The sequence below is a fragment of the Acartia tonsa genome, chromosome 7 (genome assembly GCF_053477335.1).
Source record: "Acartia tonsa isolate MP-2025a chromosome 7, ASM5347733v1, whole genome shotgun sequence".
Lineage (NCBI taxonomy): Eukaryota > Metazoa > Arthropoda > Copepoda > Calanoida > Acartiidae > Acartia > Acartia tonsa.
In genome coordinates this window covers 27,618,093-27,624,214 of record NC_137266.1, presented here as the reverse complement: position 1 = coordinate 27,624,214, position 6,122 = coordinate 27,618,093, and positions in this window count along the sequence as shown.

Here is a 6,122-nt window from a genome sequence, read left to right as displayed (position 1 = left end):
TGTACATATTTGGAATCTGGTGATTATAATACTGATTTACTGTATCGTATTACAGACAGCTTTCCACGGATAAAAATATTGTTGTTAATTTCTTTTTTTATATATGTATGTAGAAAATTGTCTTAATTACGATCTAAACATGAGTTTTCAGTATGTCTGAGAACCAGTTTTAATCCAGCAAATAAGTTTTGAGGGCATACTGGTTGTCATATTTCCATATTTTAAACAACTTAAAACCAAATAAGAATCTAAATACAACCAAAAAAAAAAGAGGTACAAAAATGAGCATAGCTCTTGTTTTAATCTTATTAACTAATAGACGAGCCATAAGTAACCACCTCCCCTCTCCCCCAACCATTAAGAAAAAAAACAAAACAACATTAAATAGTTTTTTTAGGGTCTAATATAACTAAAAACAAAACATGAATTAAATCTTTGTATTTGTTTTCCTTGTTTTTGTCCTGATTTCTAAATCTTACTACCCTTCTGAAAATGTGTAGAACATTATTTACCAAACATTGACCGACGAAAAATATTAATTTACTGTATAATGGTTTATCTATCTTCTATTTTATTTAATAAGAATTTTTACATTTTCCTTATCTAGCACTTTATCACCACCTCTTAATTTTTTTAATAGATTGTAAAAAGGGGGAGGGTAGTTTTTTCCCCGCAAGTTTAACCAGTGGCGTGCGAAGCACTTTGTCTAGGGGGGGGGGCATTTTGAAGATTTTGTATAATTTTGCAAATTGTTTTCTTCAAATATGCAGGGAGGGAAAGTTTTTGGGCTATTTATTACACTAGTCCCCAATATTTCATATAAAATTTTCTTATTTGTTGGCTCAACAACTTTGGGGACTTGGAATTTTGATTGGTTGGTTAATTAAGTCGAGTTTCCATACATTTCATCCATTAATTGTAATCTATATAAGGGGTAATTTTGTGTATCATCATTGGGGATGTACAAAATTTCTTTGGTAAAAAGTTTATATTATACAAAATAAAATACTTCCTATTACCTTGTTTGTTATGTTCAGTGAAAAAAGATTATAACCTAATTTCTACACTAATTAAAAAATTTGGTAAGGTTAAATGAACAGTAACTGTCTGATTGGCGCGAAGCGCCAAAATTTTTTGTTGTTGAGTATTTCTTGATCTTTTTTTTTGGGAAACTGGGATAGTATTGCTTTTTGTAGGGTAGGGGGCAAAAAGGGGCATTTTTGTTGACCAGGGGGGGGGGCAAAATGGGGCATTTTTCAACATTTAGGGGGGGGCGTTTTGGTCGCTAGGGGGGGGGGGGGGGCGATTGCCCCAAATGCCCCCTTCGGTTCGCACGCCACTGAGTTTAACCCCTGCGGGCTACTCAGAACCAAATATTACCGTACCTAATCTGACCTAAAGAAATAAACAAACAAACGAACTTTCGAGAACGCCCAATCTTTCCCGCTTTTGTATAACTTTTGAGAAGTACGATTCCTGTGACGTCATATAAAAAGGGAAGGGGGGAAGCAAATCTCTTCCCTTTTCTCCCATCTCTTTTGAAGAGATTTCCTTCCCCCCTTCCCTTTTTCTTTCCCGAAACGTATATGACGTAACTGGAGTCGTACTCCTCAAAAGTAATACAAAAGCGTTAAAGATTAGGCTTTCTCGAACTTTCCCCTAATTTTAAAATCATTAACCCATCAGTTATCAGTGATCAACAAGGTACTATGTGATAAATCAATAGAAATTTTACTTGAAATTATATGTTATCTGTTATTTTATTATTTTTGTGAAACCTTATCTATGTCTGATTATCCAAACAACCATTTTAGTTGGATTTATAATAAAAGTGGGTGGAGATATAAAGGTATTACTCCGCCTTCTTTTTTTAATGTTTCTCATAGAGTGCCATCATAAGACTACAGTTTACATGGAACTGCAGGGATAAGACAATAATTGATAAATTATTATACATTCTCCAATACAATGATTATAAACAGTTATTGAATGAAAAGTTTGGACACTGATTAAAAATATTAAGTCATAGTAGAAGTCTCCAAAGTTGAAACCAACGAATGAGAGTACGTGGTTATTAATTTCTAGATTCAAGTATTAATTACAATTCAATATTTCCTCCCTTCTTGCAAGTATTTAACAATTTACAAGGATGACAATACTCATAAAAGGTAAGAAAACTAGCTTTTGATATAAAAGTCTGGGGAAAATTCTATAAAATCTATCGCCACTTGCTAAAATAATCAAACATCAAGGCTTTTAATTGTAACTAATTGTTATAGGAATCTAGAGGCTTTATATTCAAAGGGAAATAGTAGGGCAGAAAAATAGCTTAAAACAATACCCAAGACTTTTTTTACAAAACTAAAATAGCCTAAAACCATCCCGGGACCTAAAAGAAGCTCCACTGTAAAGGAGAACCATTTGGATTCAGTGTTTATTGAGATCCTTCGCTACATACAAAAAAGCTTACTACTTTATGTAATAGGATAAGAAAACTTTTATTGCTAAAAAAATTGGAGGTTTATTTTTTTTTGATTGGTACTGCGCTACTTACAAATTTAGATCCTTGTTAAATGGATCAATTTTCTGACATATTAGCACAATTATATTTTGTATGGTTCTAAAGATTACAAGATACCATAGAATTACATTACAATTACAGCTAGGTAAAGCAAGCAAATATGTTGTTATTATAATGCAATATGATAACTTTAGAAACTATAATTATATTTTTTAAGTAATGATAATTTTAGTGAAATTTAATATGATTAATTTACTAATAATCTTTCTTTTAAGATTACAAGATTAGTAGTAGCGAAACTACCCTATAACTCACTTTGGCTGCCTGTTCGACTGTCAGTCTGGAAGGAATTTATTTTCTCGATGATTTTTTTGAAAGAAAAACTAGCGAACTCACTGCAAAAATCACATTGTCTGTCCGCCTGTCAGTTAGTCTGCCAGTCTTTAATGCAATGGAAAAAAGTTTTTTTAGGCTGCTATGAGATAGGCCGCAAATTTTTTTGTATAAAAGTAAAAAGAAGAGCTATCCGTTAAAAAGTTTATTTCTTTAAAATCCTCACATTTAATGATTATGAAATCTAATACTATTTAGTAAGGAGATAATTTTATAGAGCTTTTAAAAATTAGCTAACTTAATTATAAGTGAAAATCTTAATTTTAAATCAAAATAACAAGATCGATTTATTGGCCCTTGCTTTCTAAACGAGACTTTACGATTCCTGTAACTGTTAGGCATGATTTAGTAAGTGTAGTAACTCTATGAAAGTTACCCGAAAGTCCGTACGTCCATTTAAAACAATATGATTTTTAACTTTCTTTGCCAATACATTTTTATGTTATATAATAATCTTGTATTAAATAGACTTTGATCTTATGCATCTAATTTTTGAAATAATCATTCCTAGAGCAACAGGGTAAAATATCCTGTAATTAATCAATATAGCAGAGCTTGATTAATATATTGCTTATACGGTTCTGACACACTACAAGCAGTTGTCCTACCTTCTAATTTAAGACTTTCGTTTTTATGGATATTGTCATCCTTGTAACACGTCTAACATAGCACTTTATATAAGACTAGCGGCTTCGCCCCTAGCCTTAAAAAAAAAAAAAATTGGAGCTGCCCCCGGCCCAGTATCAATTTCAAAATTTTCGGGGAAAAAAATTGCAGCTGCCCCAGTATCAATTTCAAAATTTTCGGGAAAAAAATTGGATCTGCCCCAGTATCAAATTCAAAATTCAAAAAAATGGGGGGGGGGGATTTTTTTTTTTTTTGGGGGGGGGGGTAGTGGTGTCCCACCCCCGAAGAAAATAGCTTAAAACCACCACAGGACCAATAGTAAAAGAGTAAAATCCGATCGGATCAGCGGAAATAAAAAGATATAAAAGCTGTACTCCTTATTAAAGCTAATATTATTACAAAAATATATCAAATGTGTGTTTGTATGTGTCGTACAGAGAAAGGGACAAGTATTTCAATGTATTAATCTAATTAAAATGAAACATAATATGTAAACTATATAAATCCCCCCCTCCCCTAAATAAGATATAAATAATAATTTCCACACGTAGCGCAGCAAAATAATAACAGTTTAAATGAAGAATAAAAATAGTTAATTACACTTATACGATAAAAGTAGATGAAATTTGTTTAAAAGACTTAAACTTAGATGTGTTTAAATGACATAATTATTGTTTAGCTTCGCTTGCAAAAAGAACAACTAAGTGCAAAGTTTTATTTAAAAGGAAGTGGGGTAAAAGCAACAAAATAACACAAATATTAAACGATTCAAATTACCTAAAATTGCTTAATTTTTGTCTCTCTGTCTGAGTATAAAGTTAATGTTATCAAAGTGCATTTCGCGATTAATAAAGGAGGGTTCTAGAAAGGCATCGTACATTAATTTGAAAGTAAAATTTATGTTTGTAATAGTCTCTTATCGTGTTGTTATTCTATTGAGATTGAGTGTTTTTATGGCCCGCCCTAATAGGAGAGACCAATTTTAAGATATCCGTAATCAGATAAATTGTATCTCGGGTAAAAATCTTGCGGGGCCCATTAAGCGGACCTATTTACTATCTATCTTTAGCTAGCTACCTCCCCTACTAATATTTAGCATCTATTTTTGGTTGATAAAGAAATTCATCAAGTAAAAAAAACTAACCTAAAATTTAAAAAGGTCTAAGGTTTTTTTTGTAATTTTTTTTATTGATTAAAACTTATTGGTCAAATTCTGATAGTTGAAACTTCTATACGAAAAAAGTAAACCGCACAAAATTTTGCAGCCCTCTAGCTCAAATAGGAGTTGATTAAATAAAGGTTATAAGAGGTGCCCCACTCCTCCCGATCTATTAACAACTGCAAACCAATATTGAATGTTGATAGGGTAATTTACACTTTCTAACACACTTTAGTGTTTTAATAGAAATATAGAATTAATTACTATTTAGTAGTGTAGCTATTCTAAAAATATAGTTAGTCTGTCTGTCTATCTATCTGTCTGTCTGTCTATCTATCTATCTATCTATCTATCTATCTATCTATCTATCTATCTATCTATCTATCTATCTATCTATCTATCTATCTATCTATCTATCTATCTATCTATCTATCTATCTATCTATCTATCTATCTATCTATCTATCTATCTATCTATCTATCTATTTTGTGTGTGTCCTGTTCATTTTTGTCTAACTCTTATTATGGTAGGAAGAATAGGCAGTTTCCAATACGAAAAAGAATGATCATATATTTACACCCCTCTTATTAAAAAAGCTTTTAATTGGTAAAGCTCTTCTATCATTTTCGTGGTAATCGTTTTTGAGATATGTTATTATTTGGGATTTGATATAATCATCATTAAAGATAAGGGTTCTGAATATATAGTGTAGATTTCCATGAGATTTACATAACAGAAACTATCAGCTTTAATAAAAGATATGCTTCTTATATTTCTTGTGATGATTTATCAGGCCAATAAGCTTGAGCTTGTACATTCATACTACATCTTTGATTTGTCATTTTCAATCCTCATTCGTTTGTAGCGAAGCTACTTCATTATTCACTTTGTCTGTCACTTCACTAACTTGGCCCGTCGGTCTGACGGTAAAGCATAAACATTTTCTCCTTTAACAAGTGGAAAAAATAGCCTAAATTAATTTCTATGGGATATTTGTCATAACAGAAGAAATTGAATGTCATTCTATAAATAAATAGAGATATACTAGGACTAATAACTAAACAATACCTTAAAAATACAAACTAGTTAAGAATCTTAAGACGTTAAAAATGGTACCTACTACTGTTATGTCAGGTGCACGACCTATACAGTAAGATAATGGAGAAAGCCTTGGCCAATGGCGAAATTAATTGTACAGTTAGGACTTACCAGACAAAGGTCGTGCATTCAAGGGTTGGTTGTCTGTTACTTAACCTAATATCCTTGGGTTATAATAAAAATGTTAAAAAGTCAAATAATACTAAAGATTCCAAAAATTAAATGATTTAATTTTGTAGTAGCTATGCAACACAAAGAAAGACTGCAAGAATAACAGGAAAAATAAATAGGTTAAGATTTTGAGATTTCCATGGATAAGGTATA